The sequence below is a fragment of the Microtus pennsylvanicus genome, chromosome 1, assembly GCF_037038515.1.
Source record: "Microtus pennsylvanicus isolate mMicPen1 chromosome 1, mMicPen1.hap1, whole genome shotgun sequence".
NCBI lineage: Eukaryota > Metazoa > Chordata > Mammalia > Rodentia > Cricetidae > Microtus > Microtus pennsylvanicus.
In genome coordinates this window covers 150,419,693-150,443,622 of record NC_134579.1, presented here as the reverse complement: position 1 = coordinate 150,443,622, position 23,930 = coordinate 150,419,693, and the positions used below count along the sequence as shown (strand labels likewise).

The window sequence follows — 23,930 nt, the reverse complement described above, 5'->3', positions numbered from 1 at the left end:
GAAATCCCTGATAACATGTCATCTTAAGTTAAGGGCTGAGAAGTTTTAATCAGATGGTCCCCTCGGTCCTCCAGATGGATGAGCAGCCCATGAACTGTTTCTATTACAGACATCATTATATCTTGAGGTAAACAATAGCCCCCTATTCTGGAGACAATATGACTGTTGGTAAAGTTGTTGTCTCTTTGGCCTTTTGATTCTGGTTTTCAGCAGCTGAAGATCACAGGACAAGGATCCTAGGATCCCTACAGAGCAACAGCAAGGGACAAATGATGGGGAAATTCAAAGACAAAACTTGTTTGACGTGCCTCAACCAGAGACGAGAATCCACAAAAGAAACAAGAAAGAAAATGCAAATACAGTCTAAAATATAAAAGCTCACAAAGGTGCTCACCAGCATCAGGATGGTGTGGGCAGCTCTGGTCTCGGCGTGGCCTCTGTGGTCCTGATTGTGGGTGTGAATATGCCGCAGTCTCTGGCGGTGTCTGTGCAGGAGAAGCACCATGGAGACACTGGTCCAGACCATGATGCTGATGAACACAGCATCATGGGCATACCAAATAGAGATCATATCTATGTCAAAACCAGATGTGGAGCAGAACCACTTGCTTTTACTCTCAGTGTCGTTGCCTGTGCTCTGTGGACCATGGACTCTGGTTGAAATGTAGACATTACTCAAGGCACCAAAGAACCAACAACTGTAACAAGAATAACTCAGGGCATTAGGGGCCCTTCCTTGGAGCATCACTCTAACCCAGTTACCAGGGACAAGAGTGACAAACTGATAGGTGCTCAGGATGCTGGTGGAGCACATGTTTGTGTTTCGAGCCACCAGGCAAACGAAGAACTCAGTTTTACATTTGAGATCAGTTGGAGGCGTCCTTGGAACGAAAATAGCCATATCGTTTGTAAAACCAGTGGAGAGGAGAATGAAGATGTTGGCCACAGCCAAGTTGGTGAGAATGACCTGTGTGGGCTTCAGGCGGCGGACAGTAAAGATAGAGGAAAAATTATGGACAAAGAGAAGGATGTTGGCCACACACCCAATCCCAACCAGGCAAATCAAGAGGATCTGAAGAGCCACTTCCTCTGTGGTTTTCAGGGTTTTATTCTGAAATGCCATGGAGAGGGTTCCAGGGAAGACAGGAGTTATGACCAGCAGCAACTGAGCTGTCCTCAAAGCTCTTCTCAGTTGCCTGAGCTTCCCAGTTGGAGTCTTTTCCTCCTTTCGAGGAGAGAGATGCTGCTGAATCACATACACTACAAGAGCTTTGCCTGCACAACACTGCTTTGACATTAACTCCAAATACTATTTTGTACTTTGTACCTTGAGGCTTCTCATCCTGCCTGCTCCCTCAGCCACTTTTAAAATAACTACTCAAAGGTTTAATATTAATTAGATTTGTTTGACTAAGGCTTATTTCTGGATAGCTCTTACACTGAAATTAACCACTTTTGTTAGTGTATATTTTATTACGAGGCTCGTGGCTTGTTACCTCACATCTTGCTTTTCCAGCATCTTCTTGCATCTCCGACTCTGCTTTCTTTCTCCCTGTATCAGTTTGGATTTCCTGCCTAGCTATATTCTGTCCTGCCATAGGCCAAAGCAGCTTCTTTAATAATCAATGGTAACACACACACACACGCACACACACACACACTCACAGCCTACAAAGGGACACCCCACTCGAGTATTTGATAGATTTTCTCTTGCCTCATGATGGGAGTGCATGTGTGATAAAGCTCGGTCTCCACTGTTCAACAACATGACAGGTATTTTGACACAGCATGGGCCTTGCATAGGGACACGCGGCCAGGGAGAGACTGAAATGCACGGCAGCATGCTCAGACTCACTGCTTCCCACTCATCCTAGCAGTGTGTTAAGAAATGCCAATTTTGGGTTGTAGAGATGACTTCTCCAGAGGACGTGGCTCCTCACAAACATCTATCACATCACTTCCCCAAATCTCATGCCCTCTATGGATTGTGTGACGCTGTCCTAATGCGGGGCCAGACTTACATGGAGTTGAAACATGTATGCGAACAAAGTAAAATAAATGCATCGTCAAAAATACAGGAGTGCAAATTTATCATTTATAAAATCCTGTAGCTGAAACAAGCACCAAAAATAGAGCATTAACTTTAAAAATTACACATGTCATTAAAGTGAATAGAATAAAAATATTACAAAATATCACTAGTGTTCTGATCTCACAGATGAATCTCAACTAACACGTATAGTGTATTTGTGGAGAAAACATCCCCACAGAACAATGAATTCTATTTATTCATATATATCTCTATCTTAACTATTTTACTAAGAAAGCCATTGCTGGAGGTGCAGCTGAGTGAGTCATTCCCAGCTTCTCCCAGCCGCATCCCAAAGCATTCATACCCTCACAGTTAAATCATTTCCACACACAGGGTATTGCGAAGCTCAGTTTTCAAAAGCTTGTGTTTAGCGCACAGCTGACTTCACATTCTGTTTTCCATAGGGACAACCCACTTCCACCCATCCGCTAAAACTCTGGTATCCCGCATAAAGATGTCACATGAAATGTCAATTTCAGCTGGGTGCTAATCTGTGTAAGGGCTATTTCCTTGGAATAAAGACATCATTTTCATAATGAGGTAAACAATAGAGACAGGAAATACTAACCTCATGGCTAATACTGGCTTTAGTATTAGCCGTAGGGAGAGGAGAACTGGAAGTGGAAATCTAAAATGGCAAGAACAGCACCTTCTCAGTGACGGCGAGGAAGGAGATGCTCTCAGGGATGAAGGCCAGCTCTTGAACAGTTACTGCAGAAACATCTCTGACCTCCTCCCCCTTTGCAGACCTGCCATGTGAGTCTTTTCCTGAGTCAGGTGCAAGCGAATGCTTACCTGCCCGTGTTTTCCATAAATGTACAGGTCACAGAATGAGCCTATAAAGGACAGTGTATCTGGACGCAATTCCCCCAAAGGGTCCATTTTACTTTGTCTTCTGGGGTGTCAGTAACTGTGTCTTCATTGGGACTTTGGGATACCTCTAATAGAGGAAAAAACATTTATCCCCAGAGAAAGTCTCCATTTTTCTTTCTTCTGGTTGTCAATGATGATGCCTAGGAGTTTGTTAGATGTTAATTACTAGCTGAGCAGAAAGTAGAAGAAGTTTTCAGTGTTTCCTCTGGGAGAATCTAAGTTTCGATTGGTCTTAGAGGTAAGTGCTTTGGTCTTATAGATCAAGGCATTTGCTGGATATATTTCCAGGAAGTATACTGCATAGTACTTTTGTTCTTCAATAATTTTATTTACTTTTTACTTATCTATTTATTTATTTTTTATTTTACATCTAAGCCACAGTTTCCCCTCCCTCCTCTCCTCCCAGTCCCTCTAACCTCTCCCTTTTGTTCTCCCTGCCCCAAATCCACTCCTCCTCCATTTCTGTTCAGGAAAGGGCAGCTCTCCAGTAAGTATAAACAAAACGTGGCCTATCAAGTTTCAGAAAGACTAAGCACCTCCCCATGTATTAAGGCTGGCCAAGGTGATCCAATATGAGGAGTGAGTAGGGGTACCAAACACCAGTAAAAGAGTCAGAGACAGGCCCTGTTCCCACTGTGAACGAGTCCCACAGGAGGACCAAGCTACACAACTGTAACATACATGCAAAGTACCCAAGTCAGTTCCCATGCAGGCTCCTGGGTGGTCAGTTCAATCTCTGTGAGCCCCTGTGAGCTCTCGTTAGTTGATTCTGTGAGCTTTCTTGTGGTGTCCTTAACCCTTTTAAAGCTTCCTACAATTCTCTCTCCCTTTCTTCTGCAGGATTTCCTGAACTCTGCCTAATGTTCACCTGTGGATCTGCATCTGTTTCCATCAGATGCTGGATGAAGCCTGCCTGATGACAATTGTGCTAGGCACCATCTGGTCACAGGAGACGGCCAGTTCAGGCTACGTGACTGCTATTGCTAGGAGCCTTCTACTCCTTGTAGAATCCGTGGAGTTTCCCTTGCACCATGTTTATACCTGAAAATTATGGTGATAGAAAGTTGTTCAGAAAGACCTTGCTGTGTGATCCAGAATCTGGTATTTTCCCTGTGTGAACCACAGCATTGTAGTTTGACAGATGTGGCAACTTGAAGCCACTGCTTCCTCCTATGGCCTTGAGTTATTCAGTTATCCACTTCTTTGCAGGTAGAACAAAATTTCATTGCTGAGACACTCTTGGAGTCTCACCAGAGGTCTGGTTAGGGAATGTTGTGTGGAAAGAAGCCATCCTGCAGTTATAGACAGTGATACGGTTGAGCAATGGTGCCGACGTACAGAGAACCATCCACACTCACTGCCACCCTATTCACCATTCCTAGGACCTGGAAACAGCCTAGATGGCCACCAAGCAAAGAATGTCTAACGAAGGGATGAGTGTATGCCATCCCAGGGCTGACTGGCCAGGAACTGAGCAAAGGGCCCCTCCTGCTCCTGCTCCTGCTCCTGCTGCAGGGGTTTCTTTGTTCCACACGACCCTGCTTCCTCCATGCCTGCCCTATTGTCTGTGAGGTCCTTGGCCCAGGAACAGTTCCTGCTCCTGCACTGAGGCTATCTACCCAGAGGGGTGAGTGTCTGCCCGCCCAGCTGGAAGGTCCCCAGAAGGGAGTGCAGGACACCTCCAGCTCCTGCTGCAGGGGCTTCTTTGTTCCACACGATCTTGCCCTCCCCTCAAGTTTGCCCTTTTGTCTGCGGGGTCCTTGGACTACCAGAAGTCCCTGTTTCTGTGCTGAGGGAATCCATCCAGACAGCCTGCCCTATTGTCTGCAAGGTCCTTGGCCTAGGAACAGTCCTGCTCCTGCACTGAGGAGATCCACCCAGAGAGTCAGTCACAGCAAAGATTGGATCAAGAAGCCAAGACTCTCCTGGCTGCATTTGAAGGAAGAGGTGGGCAGGCACAATGCAAGAATTCTTCCAAAAACCTGAAAGACAACATGACATCACCAGAGTCCAGGATTCATACAAAAAGACTTGAATACCCTATTCCAGAAGAAGTAGAAAAAAAATCAACTTTAAACATAACGTTACGAAAATAATAGAGGACCTTAAACAGGATGTGAAAAACTGGTTTAAAGAAACAGAAAAGACAAGCAAAAAGATAGAAGAAATGAATAAATCTCTCAAAGATACTAAAGAAAAAGCAATCAAACAGATAAGACTTGAAAAATGAAATGGAGGTAATGAAGAAAACACAAACCGAGGGAAGGCTGGATATGGAAAATATGGGTAAACGAACAGGAACTGCAGAGACAAGTATAACCAACAGAATACAAGAGATAGAAGAAAGATTCTCAGATGCCGAAGATACTATAGAGGAAATAAACTCATTGATTAAAGAACACAACAAACCCAACAAAACCTTAACACAAAACATCCAAAAAATCTGGGGCACCATGAAAAGACGAAATCTAAGAATAATAGTGGTAGAAGAAAGAGAAGAATTACAGCTCAAAGGCCCAGAAAATATATTCAATAAAATTATAGAAGAAAACTTTCCCCACCTAAAGAAGGATATTCCTATGAAGGTACAAGAAGCACACAGAACACCAAATAGACCGGCTCAAATAAAACATCTCCTCACTATATAATAATCAAAACACAAAACATTCAGAATAAAGAATGAATATTAAGAGCTGCAAGGGGAAAAGGTCAAGTAACATATAAAGGGAAACCTATCAGAATTACACCTGACTTTTCAATGGAAACCATGAAAGCCAGAAGGTCTTGGGTAGATGTGCTGCTGACACTAGGAGACCATGGATGCAAGCCCAGAGTACTATACCCAGCAAAGCTTGCATTCACTATCGATGGAGAAAAAAAGATATCCCAGGACAAAAACAGATTTAAATAATACATAGCCACAAACTCAGCCTTACAGAAAATACTAGAAAAAAAACCATAAACAAAGGAAGACAACAACAGCCATAATAACACAAGCATCTGACAACCCTCCACAGGCACAACTCAAAGAAAGGAAACACACAAAACTACCACCAGAAAAATGACTGGAGTTAACAACCACTGGTCATTACTATCACTTAATATCAATGGATTCAATTCACCTATAACAAGGCACAGGTTAAGAGAATGTATCCAAAAACAGGATCCAACATTCTGCTGTTTACAAGAAATACACCTCCACATCAAAGACAGACACTACTTCAGAGTAAAGGGTTGGGAAAAGGTTTTCCAACCAAATGGACCAAAGAAACAAGCAGGTGTGGCTATACTAATATCTAACAAAATTGATTTCAAACTAAAATCAATCAGAAGAGATGGATAAGGACACTTTATACTCATAACAGGAATAATCCATCAGGAGGAAGTCTCAATCCTGAATATCTATGCCCCTAATATAAAAGCACTCACATATGTAAAAGAAAAATTACTACAACTCAAAGCATAGATCAAACCCCACACTCTAATAGTAGGAGATTTCAACACTCCTCTCTCACCAATGGACAGGTCAATCAGACAGAAACTTAACAGAGAAATAAGAGAACTAACAGATGTAATGAACCAAATGGACTTAACAGACATCTATAGAACATTCCACCCAAACAGAAAAGAATATACCTTCTTCTCAGCATCTCATGGAACCTTCTTCAAAATTGATCACATACTCGGTAACAAAGCAAACATCCACAGATACGAAGAAATTGTAGTAACAACTTATGTACTATCGGATCACCATGGAATAAAGTTAGAATTCAACAACAATTCTACCCCCCAGAAAGCCTACAAACTCAGTGGAAACTGAACACTCAACTACTGAACAATCCCTGGGTCAAGGAAGAAATAAAGAAAAAAATTAAAGTCTTCATTGAATTCAATGAAAATAAAGACACAACATACCAAAATCTATGGGACACTATGAAAGCAGTGCTAAGAGGAAAGTTCATAACACTAAGTGCCCACATAAAAAAAATGGAGAAAGCTCACATTAGAGACTAAACAGCACACCTGAAAGCTCTAGGGAAAAAAAAGAAGCAGACTCACCCAGGAGGAGTAGAAGACTGGAAATAATCAAACTGAGGGCTGAAATCAACAAAATAGAAACACAGAAAACAATCCAAAGACTCAATGAAACAAAAAGCTGGTTCCTGGAGAAAATCAACAAAATTGACAAACCCCTATACAAACTAATCAAAGGGCAGAGAGAGAATACGCAAATTAACAAGATCAGAAATGAAAAGGGGGACATAACCACAGATACAGAGGAAATTCAGAGAATCATTAGATCTTACTACAAAAGCCTGTATGCCAGAAAATTGGAAAATGTGAAAGAAAAAGACATTTTTTAGATAAGTACCATATACCAAAATTAAATCAAGACCAGGTGAACAATTTAAATAGAAAGTAAGTTGTGAGAAATTAGAAGCTGTCATCAAAACCTCCCAACCAAAAAAAGTCCAGGACCAGATGGTTTCAATACAGAATTCTACCAGAACTTCCAAGAAGAGCTAATACCTATACTCCTTAATGTGTTTCACAAAATAGAAACAGAAGAGTCACTGCAAAACTCCTTTTATGAAGCTACAGTTACCCTGATACCAAAACCACACAGAGACTCAACTAAGAAAGAGAATTACAGACTAATCTCGTTCATGAACATTGACGCAAAAATTCTCAATAAAATACTGGCAAACCAAATCCAAGAACACATCCAAAAAATTATCCATTATGATCAAGTAGGCTTCCTCCTAGAAATGCAAGGCTGGTTCAATAAAAAAAATCTATCAATGTAATCCATCATATAAATAAACTGAAAGGAAAAACTATATGATCATTTCATTAGATGCTGAAAAAGCATTTGGCAAAATTCAATACCCCTTTATGATAAAGGTCTTGGAAAGATTAGGGATATAAGGTACATACATAAATATAATAAAAGCAATATACAGCAAGCCAACATCAATCAAAGCAAGCTAACATTAAATTAAACAAACATCAATTAAACAAACAATCAATTACATCAATCAAAACAAACATCAATTAGACAAATTAAACAACATCAATCAAAGCAAGCGAACATCAGTTAAATGGAGAGAAACTTAAAGCCATTCCATTAAAATCATGAACAAGACAAGGCTGTTCACTCTCTCCATACCTCTTCAATATAGTACTTGAAGTTCTAGCAGTAGCAATAAGACAACATAAGGAGATCAGGGGGGTTCGAATTGGAAAGGAAGAAGTCAAACTTTCTTTATTTGCAGATGATATGATAATGTACATAAGCAACCCCCAAAACTCTACCAAAGAACTTCTACAGCTGATAAACACCTTTAGTAATGTGGCAGGATACAAGATCAACTCCAAAAAATCGATTGCCCTTTTATACACAAAGAAAAAAGAAGCACAGAGGGAAATCAGAAAAACATCACCTTTCACGATAGCCACAAATAGCATTAAGTATCTTGGGGTAACTCTGACCAAGGATGTGAAAGATCTATTTGACAAGAACTTTAAGTCTTTGAAGAAAGAAATTGAAGAGGATACCACAAAATGGAAGGATCTCCCATGCTGTTTGATTGGGAGTATCAACATAGTAAAAATGGAAATTCTACCGAAAGCAATCTATAGATTCAATGCAATCTCCATCGAATTGAATAGAAGACCCGGATATTAACCCACAAACCTGTGAACACCTGATTTTAAACAAAGGAGCTAAAATTATACAATGAAAGAAAGAAAGCATCTTTAACAAATGGTGCTGGCATAACTGGATGTCAACCTGTAGAAGAATGAAAGTAGATCCATATCTATCACCGTGCACAAAACTCAAGTCCAAATGGATTAAAGACCTCAGTATAAATCTGACCACACTGAACCTGATAGAAGAGAAAGTGGGAAGTACTCTACAACACATGGGCACAGAAGACCACTTCCTACATATTACCACAGTAGCACAGACAATAAGAGCAACAATGAATAAATGGGACCTCTTGAAACTGAGAAGCTTCTGTAATGCAAAGGACACTGTCATTAAGACAAAAAGGCAACCTACTGAATGGGAGAAGATCTTCACCAACCCCTCATCATACAAAGGTCTGATCTCCAAGATATATAAAGAACTCAAGAAACTAGACATTAAAACTCTAATTAACCCAATTAAAAAATGGGGCACTAAACTGGACAAAGAATTCTCAACAGAAGAAGTTCAAATGGCCAAAAGACACTTAAGGTCATGCTCAACCTCCTTAGTGATCAAGGAAATGCAAATCAAAACAACTTTGAGATACCATCTTACACCTGTCAGAATGGCTAAAATCAAAAACACCAATGATAGTCTTTGCTGGAGAGGATATGGAGTAAAGGGAACACTCATCCATTGTTGGTGGGAATGCAAACTTGTGCAACTACTTTGGAAATCAGTGTGGTGGTTTTTCAGGAAACTGGGAGTCAACCTATTCTGGATCCAACAATTTCACTCTTGGGAATATACCCAAGAGATGCCCAATCATACTACAAAAGTATTTTTTCAACTATGTTCATAGCAGCACTATTTGTAATAGCTAGAACCTGGAAACAACCTAGGTGCCCCTCAATGGAAGAATGGATAAAGAAGGTGTGGCACATATACACTTTAGAGTTCTACTCAGTGGTAAAAAACAATGACATCTTGAATTTTGCATGCAAATGGATGAAAATAAAAAACACTTTACTGAGTGAGATTACCCAGACCCATAAAGATGAATATGGTATGTACTCACTCCTTAGTGGATTCTAGCCATAAATAAAGGACATTGAGCCTATAGTTTGTGATCCTAGAGAAGCTAAATAAGAAGGTGAACCCAAAGGAAAACATGTATTTATCCTCCTAGAAGTAGACAAGATCACCGGGCAAATGTTGGGAACACAGGGGTTGGGGTGGGGTGGGTAGAAGGGAAGATGGAGAGAGAGAAGGGAGAAGGGGAGAATTGGGGAGAGCTTGAGGTAATGGGATGGTTGAGATGGAGGAAGGGTGGATATGGGAGCAGGGAAGAAGATATCTTAATTTAGGGAGCCATTTTAAGGTTGGCAAGAGACTTGGCTCTAGCGGCGTTCCCAGGTGTCCAAGGGGATGTCCCCAGCTAGGTCCTTGGGCAGCAGAGGAGAGGGTGCCTGAACTGGACCTATCTTATAGCCACACTGATGAATATCTTGCATATCTCCATAGAAATTTCATCCGGTGATGGATGGAGACAGAGACCCACACTGGAGCACTGGACTGAGCTCCCAAGATCCAGATGAAGAGCCAAAGGAGGGAGAACATGAGCAAGGAAGTCAGGGCTGTGAGGTGTGCGTCCACCCACTGAGATGGTGGGACTGATCTAATGGGAGCTCACCAAGGCCAGCTGGACTGGTACTGAACGAGCATGTGATCAGACCGGATTCTCTGAATGTGGCTGACAACGAGGGCTGACTGAGAAGCTCATGGTAATGGCCCTGGGTTTTGATTCTACTGCATGTACTGGCTTTTGGGGAGCCTATTCTGTTAGATGCACACTTTCCTAGACCTGGATGGAGGGGTGAGGGCCTTGAACTTCCCACAGGGCAGGGCACCCTGACTTCTTTTAGAACTGGAGATGGAGAGGGAAGGGAGAAGTGAGAAGGAAATGGGAGGAGGTGGAAATTTTTAATAAATAAATAAATTAAAAAAACAAATCTGCACCCACATAGTCATACACATACATCTGTCAACATCAGATCCCAAAAGTGAATGCTCTCTCATGGCTTTAAGGCACTGCATCGATGTGGTGCTAGGCATAAATGCAGTTAAAACACTATATACTTAAAGTAAATTACAATATCTTTAAAATGAGAACACAAATTTAAAATTCATAAAATCATGTAAGGAAAATAAGTAGCAAAAAAGAACCCATCAGCTTTTGACAATACTTTTTATGGGTCATCAAAGTGATAGAATACAAAATATCTCACAAAATAGTTTTCTGATCACAAATATGAACACCAATATACACATTTATACCCTTACATACATGAACAACACCAAAAGTTCTGCCTGGGAACTCCTTCAGCAGATAACACCTTTAGTGAAGTGACTGGATACAAGCTTGACTTGAAAAAGTTAGTAGCCCTCTTATACCCAAACGATAAATGGCCTGAGAAAGAAATCAAGGAAACAATACCCCTTCACAATAGCCATAAATAATATTAAATATCTTGGGGCAACTCTAACCAAGCAACTGAAAGATCTGTATGACAAGAACTTCAAGTCTTTGAAGAAAGAAATTGGAGAAAATATCAGAAAGATCTCTCATGTTTTTGGATTGGTAGGATTAACACAGTAAAAATGGCCACCCTACCAAAAGCAATCTACACATTCCATGCACTCACCATCAAAATTCTAACACAATCCTTTCCAGACATAGAAAGAACAATACTCAACTGCACACAGAAAACCAAAAAACCCAGGATAGCTAAACAATCCTGTACAATAAAGAAATTTCAGAAGGTATCTACTACAGGAGTATAGTAATAAAAACCACATGGTATTGGGATAAAAACAGACAGGTGGATCAATGGAATCGAGGGTGCATACATAAATCCACATACCTGTGCAACCTGATCTTTTACTAAGAAGTCAAAATTATACAATAAAAAAAAGAAAGCTCTTCAACAAATGATGTTGGCCTAACTGGATGTCAGCATGAAGAAGCATGTAAATAGATCCATATCTATCGCCATGCACAAAATTCAAGTCCAAGTGGATCAAAGACCTCAACATAAATCCAGTCACACTGAACTTCATAAAAGAGAAAGTGGGAAATTCATTTGAACCCATTATTAGCACAGGAGACTACTTCCTGAGTAGAATACCAGTAGCACAGACACAAAGATTGACAATAAATAAATGGTTCCCCCTGAAACTGAAAGACTTCTGTAAGGAATGACACTGTCAATAGGACAATATGGCAACCTATAGAATGAGAAAAGTTCTTCGTCAACCCCACATCTGGCAGAGTGCTGATTTCCAAAACATATAAAGAACTCAATTTACATATACATGAAAAATTCCCATGGCCCAGAGCATTTCATTTACTCATAATTTTCTGTATCTTAATTATTTCAATGAGAAAGCAGAAGCTGGAAATGCAATTGAGTCATCACCAGCTTTGTTGAGGCACACTCCAGATGTGACGATACGCCATCGCAGTTAAACCATTCACACGCAGATTCTTCTGCAACGCTTGTCTTTGAAAGCTCTTGTTCAATTTGCAACTTATTTCATATATAGTTTTCCAGAGCAAGAGTCAGTCTCCATCCATCAGCTAAAAATCATCACCCCATATATAGACGCCATGTTAAATGTCATTTTCAACTAAGTGCTAAACTGTGGAAACAGACATTTCCTTGGGATGAAGAAATCATTGACATAAACGAGAGACAAAAAGGGCAACTATCCTAACCATTAATGTTAACTTCAGAAGAGTTGCAGTAGGAAGAAGAAAACTTAAAGCACAGAAATGTACAGTCACAAGAATGCCATCTGCCCAGCCACAGCAAGGATGGAGATGCTCACAGGAATGAAGGAAAGCTCCTGAACACTTGCTGAAGAAACACAGCGCTGACATCTCCATTTAAAGATCTTCTCTGTGTATCCATTTCCCTGAGACAGAAGCAAGAAAATGCTTACTTCTCCAGGATTTTTCACTGAGCACTGTGCAGACGACTGAATGAACCCTGAGTACCGGTGCTCATAAAATGACTCTTTATCTAGACAGGCATCCCTCAGAGAGCACATTACTCTGTCATCCTCAGGGGAAATCACAGTTTTTACCTTCTGCTTGTTAATGATAATGTTTAGGACTCTGTTGGATGTTAAGGAATAGCTGCCAGAAGTTATAAAAAGTTTTTCATGTTTTCTTTGGGAGCATCTAAGTTGTGAATTTGTGTTGGTATCAGATGTGAAGAGGTGAACTCCAGGGAGGACCAAGGGATGTGTTGAATGCATTACCAAGGAGGTGCATTGTACAGTACTGTTTCACACTTTCAAAATCATGGTTGCATGAAGTCCTTCAGGAAGGCCACCAACATGTCATCAGGAGTCTGGTATTTTCCCATCTGTGACCCGGCGCGTTGGGAAAGAGTCATGGACTTGAGGTAAGCAAGAACAGAATTGAGTCAGTCACACAGTGGATGACATCCCCAAGGTGGGCAGTGGGTCTTGAAGAAATATTAAAGAATAAGAAACATTGTGGCAAACATGCTTAGAGCAGAGATAGAAAGAAGGAATTCAGAGCAGGATGGCTGTGCTCTACAAGGGCCTCGCTAGGGGAGGGAGTATTTGGAAGGAAAGGTACAGCGTTTCATTAAGGTGAAACTTTCCCCAAACCTCTTCTTCAGCATGTCTTAAGGTCAGCCCATCTTTCTAGGGGTGTTCCTTCCTTTTTGATGCATAATCCCGTGGCTAGATTATAAACCCATGTAACATGACTGGTTGGTCTCCAATAAGGTCACAAGTTTTATTGTCTCAGATAGAAGTAGATTTCCATGAAATCTGGGATCCTATGAAAATACCAAATATAAAAATAATAGGAATAGAGAAACAAGAAGAAGCACAGGTCAAAAGCACAGAAAATACTTTCAATAGAATCATAGAAGAAAATGGCTTAAATTAAAGTAGGACATGCATATCAGGGTACAAGAAGCAGAGAGAATACCTAATAGACTAAATCAGAAAAGGAGGCCCCTTTGGTATTTAATCAACAAAGCAGTAAATACTTTTGTTTTGTTTTTCCCTTTTTGGTTTTTTGAGAGAGGGTTTCTCTGTAGCTTTGGAGCCTGTCCTGGAACTAGCTCTTGTAGACTAGGCTGGTCTCGAACTCACAGAGATCTGCCTGCCTCTGCCTCCCAAGTGCTGGGATTAAAGGCGTGCACCACCACTGCCCAGCCTAATTGTGAGCTTTATGTGAATATTCATTCTGGGGGTGGAAAGAAGTTCTGGCTGCAGGGTTCCCGTGATTTCTTGTTGAACTGTTTAGTTTCAGAGACCTTACAGATCCTGCTCCAGTATTATTTAGGAGCTGAGAACCTTAATCCAAATGCCAAACACGAAAAATAGGATTTCTAAAAGTCACAAACACTCCATCCCGAAATGAATTGAAAAACCCTTGTGGTCAGAGCATGGTGCCGCACTGCATAATACCAGAGCTAGGGACGCTGAGGCAGGAGGATTGCCATGCCGTCTGTCACCTCCAGGCCAATCTCTCACATAGAGACCTAGTCCCACACATCAGAGGCCCAATATATTGTCACTCTATAGAGAATCTGCAGTATAAATAAGCAATCCTGGATGTACTGGTAGGGATATGGATCAGATAATCACTAACAAATATAGAGAACCAGGGTTGGCTGTGTGCCTGTAATTCTAGCAGGTGAAAAATAAGGGAGAGGGGGATCACATCCTAAGGTTCGCCTTTCCTGTAGAACAATTTCAATTCCAGAGATACTGACATGACTCCTGGTCCCCCAGCCATATCCAGGTATACCTCAGGGACTGTCAATTCCAGAGACACTGACATGGCTCCTGCTCCCCCGGTCATATCCAGGTATACCTCAGGGACTGTCAATTGCCTCAGTGTGAAGACAGAGAACTGAACCACATCACTCACCTCCAGAGTCCTGCTGGGATGCTTGGGGACAACAGCCAGGCTCCTTGAGGCCACAGATCCATGACTCTTCAATCCACAACTGGTCTCCCAGGCCTCTGAATTGAACCCATGGATCTCATGTCCTGAGGTCAGAAGTCATATTAAGGCTTGATCCTAGCACTGTGCAACCTGGTGACCACTTTTGTCAGGTCAGGAGCTGTGCCCTTAGCAGCAAATTAGGGGTCACTTTAGATCCCACATCCAGGACTCAGTCTAAATCTGCAGAGGTTTTGCAAGCAGCTGAGACAAGATCAACCACATGACCCAGCTAGGTCGCTCTTGGACGTAAGCCTAAAGGACCCTATATCCTATTAGAGACACCTTACATCCGTGCTTATTCCCAATCTGCTCACAACGACTAGGACGCAGTAAAAGCCTAGTTGTCCATCAGTTGATAAGTGGATAATGGAAGTGTGCGTTTAAATGAAGAAATCACATCTGCTCACAAAAAGTGAATTTATGAAACTCAGAAAAGTAAGTGAAACTGGAGAATATTATATCATGTTGGGTAGGCAAGAGTCAGAAAGATGAATGGGGCATGCTTGTTTTCATATGCATATTCTAGCTTCTAATAATTTTTAACTTATTTTTTAAAACATTCTTTTCTCATTTTACATAGCAATAATAATTCCTCTCCCTCCCCTCCTCCCGTTTCCCCTCCAACTTCCCTCCACCCACTCCCATCCACTCCTCAGAGAAAATAAAGCTTCCCATGGGATGCCAACAACGTCAGACACATCACTTTGAGGCAGGACCAAGGCCCTCCCCCTATATCTAAGCTGAGCAGGGATCCCTCCAGGGGCAGTGGGCTCCAAAAGGCCAGTTCAAGTACTAGGGATAAATCCTGGTCCTACTGCCAGTGGTTTGACAGACTTCCCAAGCCACACAACTGTTGCCCACATATACAGGGCCTAGTTTGTCCTGTGCAGGTTCCCTCACCGTCAGTCTGGAGCCAGTGAGCTCCCGCTAGGTCAGGTCAGCAGTTTCTGTGGGTTCCCCATTATGGTCTTAACCTCTTTGCTTATATTATCATTCCTCTCTCTCTATGATTGAACTCTGGGAGCTCAGCCCAGTGTTTAGCTGTGGATCTCTGCATCTGCTTCCTTCAAGTGCTGGATTAAGGTTCTATGATAACAATTAAGATATTTTGCATGCAAATGGATGGAAATAGAAAACACTATCCTGAGTGAGGTAACTCAGACCCAAAAAGAGGATCATGGGATGTACTCACTCATAATTGGTTTCTAGCCATAAATAAAGGTCACTGCGTCTATAATTTGTGATCCTAAAGAAGCTAAATAAGAAGGTGAACCCAAAGAAAAACATATAGTTATTATCCCTGCTATGGGAAATAGAGAGATTGCTGGGCAAAAAAATTGGGATCTTGGGGGTGGGGTGGGATAGGGAGAAGGGGAGAAGGGGAGAGAAAAGTGAGAAGGGGAGGATGGGGTAACTTGGGGAAACAGGATGATTGGGAATAAAACAAGGTTGGATAGAGGAGCAGGGAATCACATAACTTAATTAAGGGAACCACCTTAGGGTTGGCAAGAGACTTGAACCTAGAGTGGCTCCCAGGTGCCCAGGGCAATGTCCCCAGTTAGTTCCTTGGGCAGCTGAGGATAGGGAACCTGAAATGACCCTATCCTATAGCCATACTGATGAATATCTTGCATATCACCATAGAACCTTCATCTAGCGATGACAGAGACCCACACTGGAGCATCGGACTAAGCTCCCAAAGTCTCAATGAGGAGCAGAAGGAGGGAGAACATGAGCATGGAAGTCAGGACCACGAGAGGTGCACCCACCCACTGAGACAGTGGGGCTGATCTATTGGGAACTCACCAAGGCCAGCTGGACTGTGACTGAAAAAGCATGGAATAAAACCATGACTCTCAGAACATGGCGGACAATGAGGGCTGATGAGAAGCCAAGGACAATGGCATGGGGTTTTGTTCACACTTCATGTTCTGGCTTTGTGGGAGCCTAGCCAGTTTGGATGTTCACCTTTCTAGACCTGGATGGAGGGGGGAGGACCTTGGACTTTCCACAGGGCAGGGAACCCTGACTGCTCTTCGGACTGGAGAGGGAGGAGGAGAGAAGTGGGGGAAGGGGGAGAGGGGTGGGAGGAGGGGGAGGGAAATGGAAGGCTGGGAGGAGGCAGAAATTTTTTTCAATTAAAAAAAAAAGATAGACACTGCCCGGTACCTGCTCTCTCTTCCTATCCCATCCAGCTTACATCCAGATCCCCCCACCCTCTGTTTCTCTCCCCCCTCCCTTCCCTGGTGGCAGAGAGCCTCCCTGCTCTGCCTGCTTGGGCGCTGGGTCCTAACCCCAAGCGTAGGGTAAAGGGGAGCTCGGGGGCTTCTTTGTCCCCATAGCCCGCCTGCAGCAAGCAGGGTGGGCCCTTTGTCTGCGAGCGAACCAAGCAGCACGGAGTTTCGATCAGGGCACCTAGTGAGACATCATTGTGGTGAGTGAGTGCTGCGGCACCCGGGAACAGCCCGCCTACACTTCCTGATCAACCTACAGGGCTACACTGCCCGGTACCTCCTCTCTCTTCCTATCCCATCCAGCTTACATCCAGATCCCCCCACCCTCTGTTTCTCTCCCCCCTCCCTTCCCTGGTGGCAGAGAGCCTCCCTGCTCTGCCTGCTTGGGCGCTGGGTCCTAACCCCAAGCGTAGGGTAAAGGGGAGCTCGGGGGCTTCTTTGTCCCCATAGCCCGCCTGCAGCAAGCAGGGTGGGCCCTCTGTTTGCGAGCGAACCAAGCAGCACGGAGTTTCATCAGGGCACCTAGTGAGACATCATTGTGGTGAGTGAGTGCTGCGGCACCCGGGAACAGCCCGCCTACACTTCCTGATCAACCTACAGGGCTATACTGCCCGGTACCTCCTCTCTCTTCCTATCCCATCCAGCTTACATCCAGATCCCCCACCCCCTGTTTCTCTCCCCCCTCCCTTCCCTGGTGGCAGAGAGCCTCCCTGCTCTGCCTGCTTGGGCGCTGGGTCCTAACCCCAAGCGTAGGGTAAAGGGGAGCTCGGGGGCTTCTTTATCCCCATAGCCCGCCTGCAGCAAGCAGGGTGGGCCCTTTGTCTGCGAGCGAACCAAGCAGCACGGAGTTTCGATCAGGGCACCTAGTGAGACATCATTGTGGTGAGTGAGTGCTGCGGCACCCGGGAACAGCCCGCCTACACTTCCTGATCAACCTACAGGGCTACACTGCCCGGTACCTCCTCTCTCTTCCTATCCCATCCAGCTTACATCCAGATCCCCCTACCCCCTGTCTCCCTCCATCCCTCCCTTCTTGGAGCAGAGTGCCTCCCTGTTCAGCCTGCCTGGGCGCTGGGACTGAACCCGAAGGTGAGTGCAAAGGGGAAGGTGGTAGCTCCTTTGTCTCCATAACCTGCCTGCAGCAAGCAGAGTGGGCCTTTGTTTGCAAGCTAACCAAGCAGCAAGGAGATCGGAACTGGACTCCAGGAGAAATATCACGGGGGAGTGACATCACTTGGAAGGTACATCAGTTGGCAAGAAGACCTGATCCTGTAAAAGAAGATCCATAGGAGAATATTGGAAGGAAGAGATGGGGAGACGCCAATGCAAGAATTCACCCAACAATCTGAAGAACAACACGAAACCACCAGAAGCCAGCGACCTCACAACAGGAGGACATTGAACACCTTAATCATGAAGAAGGAGAAAAAACTGACTTCATGACAGTGATTGACACCCTTAAACAGCATATAAAAAACGCCCTTATAGAAATGGATGAGAAGTATAACAGAAAGTTCGAGGAATTGAGTAAATCAGTGAATGATACCCTAGGAAAGCAAGGAAAAACAATCAAGCAGATAATGGAAACAGTTCATGATTTGAAAACTGAAATGGAGGCAAAGAAGAAAACACAAACAGAGGGCCGGCTGGACATGGATAATCTAAGTAAACGAACAGAGACTACAGAAACAAGCATAACCAGCAGAATACAAGAGATAGAAGAAAGAATCTCAGAGTCTGAGGATAACATAGAGAAAATAAACGCACTGATCAAAGAAAACAGCAAGTCCAACAAACTCTCATCACAAAACATTCAGGAAATATGGGACACAATAAAAAGACCAAACCTAAGAATAATTGGAGTAGAAGAAGGAGAAGAAGTGCAGCTCAACGGTCCAGAAAATATACTTAACAAAATTATAGAAGAAAACTTTCCCAACCTGAAGAAGGATGTACCTATGAAGGTTCAAGAGGCATACAGAACCCCAAATAGGCTGGATCAAAAAAAAACATCCCCTCGCCATATAATAATCAAAACACAAAATATACAGAATAAAGAAAGAATATTAAGAGCCGCAAAGGAAAAAGGCCAACTTACTTATAAAGGTAAACCTATCAGACTTACACCTGACTTCTCTATGGAAACCATGAAAGCCAGAAGGTCCTGGATAGATAGATGTACTGCAAAAACTAAGAGACCATGGATGCAAGCCCAGACTACTATATCCAGCCAAGCTTTCGTTCACCATAAATGGAGAAAACAAAATTTTCCAGGATAAAAACAAATTTAAGCAATACGTAGCCACAAATCCAGCCTTACAGAAAATAATAGAAGGAAAATCACTAACCAAGGAGTCCAACAAAGACCTCAATAACTCAGACATCTAGAGACCCTTCACCAGCGCAACTCAAAGAAGGGAAACACACAAACCCTACTACTTAAAAAGTGACCGGAGTTAACAACCACTGGTCATTAATATCACTTAATGTCAATGGACTCAACTCACCTATAAAAAGGCACAGGCTAAGAGACTGGATACGAAAACAGGATCCAACATTCTGCTGTCTACAAGAAACACACCTCAACCACAAAGACAGGCACCTACTCAGAGTAAAGGGCTGGGAAAAGGCTTATCAAGCAAATGGACCTAAGAAACAAGCAGGTGTGGCCATACTAATTTCTAACAAAGTTGACTTCAAACTTAAATCAATCAAAAGAGATGGAGAGGGACATTTTATACTCATAACAGGAAAAATTCATCAGGAAGAAATCTCAATCCTGAATATCTATGCCCCTAATATAAAAGCACCCACGTATGTAAAAGAAACATTGCTAAAATTCAAGGCAGCCATCAAACCGCACACACTAATAGTAGGAGACTTCAACACTCCTCTTTCACCAATGGACAGGTCAATCAGACAGAAACCTAACAGAGAAATTAGAGAATTAATGGAGGTAATGAAGCAAATGGACTTAACAGACATCTATAGAATATTCCACCCAAATAGGAAAGAATATACCTTTTTCTCTGCAGCTCATGGAACCTTCTCGAAAATTGACCACATACTTGGTAACAAAGCTAACTTACACAGCTACAAAAAAATATTACTAACCACCTGTGTCTTATCAGACCACCATGGATTAAAGTTAGAACTCAACAACAATGCTACCCCCAGAAAGCCTACAAACTCATGGAAACTGAACAGTCAACTACTGAACCATACCTGGATTAAGGAGGAAATAAAGAAAGAAATTAAAGTCTTCCTTGAATTCAATGAAAATAAAGAAACAACATACTCGAACTTATGGGACACTATGAAAGCAGTCCTGAGAGGAAAGTTCATAGCACTAAGTGCCCACTTAAAGAAAACAGAGAAAGCTCACATTGGAGACTTAACAGCCCACCTGAAAGCTCTAGAAAAAAAAGAAGCAGACTCACCTAGGAGGAGTAGAAGACTGGAAATAATCAAACTGAGGGCTGAAATCAACAAAATAGAAACACAAAAAACAATCCAAAGAATCAATGAATCAAGAAGCTGGTTCCTGGAAAAAATCAACAAGATTGACAAACCCCTATCCAAACTAATCAAAAGGCAGAGAGAAAATTTGCAAATTAATAAGATCAGAAATGAAAAGGGGGACATAACCACAAACACAGAGGAAATTCAGACAGTCATTAGATCTTACTACAAAAGCTTGTATGCAACAAAACTGGAAAATGTAAAAGAAATGGACACTTTCTTAGATAAATACGATTTACCAAAATTAAATCAGGACCAGGCGAACAAGCTAAACAGACCTGTCAGTCGCGAAGAACTAGAAGCTGTTATCAAAAACCTCCCTACCAAAAAAAGCCCAGGGCCAGATGGTTTCAATGCGGAATTCTACCAGAACTTCCAAGAAGACCTAATACCTATACTCCTCAATGTATTCCACAATATAGAAACAGAAGGGTCATTACCAAATTCCTTTTATGAAGCTACAGTTACTCTGATACCAAAACCACACAAAGACTCAACCAGGAAAGAGAATTACAGGCCGATCTCACTCATGAATATCGACGCAAAAATCCTCAACAAAATACTGGCAAACCGAATCCAAGAACACATCCGAAAAATTATCCATTATGATCAAGTAGGCTTCATTCCTGAGATGCAGGGCTGGTTCAACATACGAAAATCTATCAATGTAATCCATCATATAAATAAACTGAAAGAAAAAAACCATATGATCATTTCATTAGATGCTGAAAAAGCATTCGACAAAATTCAACATCCATTTATGTTAAAAGTCTTGGAGAGATTAGGGATACAAGGGTCATACCTAAATATAATAAAAGCTATATACAGCAAGCCGACAGCTAACATCAAATTAAATGGAGAGAAACTCAAAGCCATCCCGCTTAACTCAGGAACACGACAAGGCTGCCCACTTTCGACATACCTCTTCAATATAGTGCTGGAAGTTCTAGCAATAGCAATAAGACAGCATAATGGGATCAAGGGGATTCGAATTGGAAATGAAGAAGTTAAACTTTCGTTATTCGCAGATGATATGATAGTGTACATAAGCGACCCCCAAAATTCCACCAAAGAACTTTTACAGCTGATAAACAGCTTTAGTAATGTGGCAGGATACAAGATCAACTCCAAAAAATCAGTCGCCCTCCTATACTCAAAGGATATGGAAGCAGAGAGGGAAATCAGAGAAGCTTCTCCATTCACGACAACCACAAACAGCATAAAATATCTTGGGGTAAATCTAACCAAGGAAGTGAAAGATCTATTTGACAAGAACTTTAAGGCATTGAAGAAAGAAATTGAAGAGGATACCAAAAAATGGATGGACATCCCTTGCTCTTGGATTGGGAGGATCAACATAGTAAAAATGGCAATTCTACCAAAGGCAATTTATAGATTCAATGCAATCCCCATCAAGATCCCATCAAAATTCTTCACAGATCTGGAGAGGACAATAATCAACTTTATATGGAAAAACAAAAAACCCAGGATAGCCAAAACAATCCTATACAATAAAGGATCTTCTGGAGGCATTACCATCCCTGACTTCAAACTCTATTACCGAGCTACAGTAATGAAAACAGGGTGGTACTGGCATAAAAACAGAGAAGTCGACCAATGGAATCGTATAGAAGACCCGGACTTTATCCCACAAACCTATGAACACCTCATTTTCGATAAAGGAGCTAAAAGTTTACATTGGAAGAAAGAAAGCATCTTCAACAAATGGTGCTGGCACAACTGGATGTCAACCTGTAGAAGAATGAAAATAGACCCATATCTATCACCGTGCACAAAACTCAAGTCCAAATGGATTAAAGACCTCAATATCAGCCCGAAAACACTGAATCTGATAGAAGAGAAAGTGGGCAATACCCTACAACAGATGGGCACAGGCGATCGCTTCTTAGGTATAACCCCAGAAGCACAGACATTAAGGGCAACATTGAATAAATGGGACCTACTAAAACTGAGAAGCTTCTGTAAAGCAAAGGACACTGTCACTAAGACACAAAAGCAACCTACTGACTGGGAGAAGATCTTCACCAACCCCGCAACAGACAAAGGTCTGATCTCCAAAATATATAGAGAACTCAAGAAACTAGACTTTAAAATGCTAATTAACCCAATTAAAAAATGGGGCGCTGAACTGAACAGAGAATTCTCAACAGATGAAGTTCAAATGACCAAAAGACACTTAAGGTCATGCTCAACCTCCTTAGCGATCAGGGAAATGCAAATCAAAACAACTTTGAGATATCATCTTACACCTGTAAGATTGGCTAAAGTCAAAAACACCAAGGATAGCCTTTGCTGGAGAGGCTGTGGAGGAAGGGGTACCCTCATCCATTGCTGGTGGGAATGCAATCTTGTGCAACCACTGTGGAAGTCAGTGTTTCGGTTTCTCCGGAAATTCGGGATCAACCTACCCCTGGACCCAGCAATACCACTCTTGGGAATTTACCCAAGAGATGCTCTATCACATGTCAAAAGCATTTGTTCAACTATGTTCATAGCAGTATTATTTGTAATAGCCAGAACCTGGAAACAACCTAGATGCCCTTCAATGGAAGAATGGATGAAGAAAGTATGGAATATATACACACTAGAGTACTACGCTGCGGTAAAAAACAATGACTTCTCGAATTTTGCATGCAAATGGATGGAAATAGAAAACACTATCCTGAGTGAGGTATCCCAGGCCCAAAAAGACGAACATGGGATGTACTCACTCATAATTGGTTTCTAGCCATAAATAGGGTTCACGGAGTCTACAATAGGCGAATCTAAAGAAGCTAAGTAAGAAGGTGAACCCAAGGAAAAAATATAGTTATCCTCTTGGATAAGGGAAGTAGACAAAATTGCCGGGGGGAAAAGTGGGATCTTGGGGGTGGGGTGGGATGGGGGTTAGGGGAGATGGGGAGAGAAAAGGTAGAAGGGAAGGAGGGTGGACTTGGGGGAAACAGGAGGATCGGGATAAAGGAAGGGTGGATAGGGGAGCATGGAACCACAATTCTTAGTTAAGGGACCCACTTTAGGGTGGGCAGGAGACTTGACCCTAGAGGGGCTCCCAGGTGCCCAAGCTGAGGTCCCCAGTTAGTTCCCTGGGCAGCTGAGGATAGGGAACCTGAAATGACCCTACCCTAGAACAATACTGACGAATATATTGCATATCATCCTAGAACTTGCATCTGGCGATGGATGGAGATAGAGACAGAGACCCACACTGGAGCACTGGACTGAGCTCCCAAGGTCCCAATGAGGAGCAGAAGGAGTGAGAACATGAGCAAAGATGTCGGGACCACGAGGAGTGCACCCACCCACTGAGACAGTGGAGATGATCTACTGTGAGCTCACCAAGGCCAGCTGGACTGTTACCAGAAAAAGCATGGGATAAAACTGGACTCTCGGAACATGGCGAACAATGAGGGCTGATGAGACGCCAAGGACAAT

The 23,930-nt window shown here is 42.5% G+C and overlaps 1 pseudogene; it reads right to left on the bottom strand.

The window, feature by feature from the left end:
- Positions 1-206: 206 nt before the first annotated feature.
- LOC142842231 (vomeronasal type-1 receptor 4-like) lies at positions 207-1,123 on the bottom strand (annotated as a pseudogene).
- Between the last annotated feature and the right edge of the window lie 22,807 nt (positions 1,124-23,930).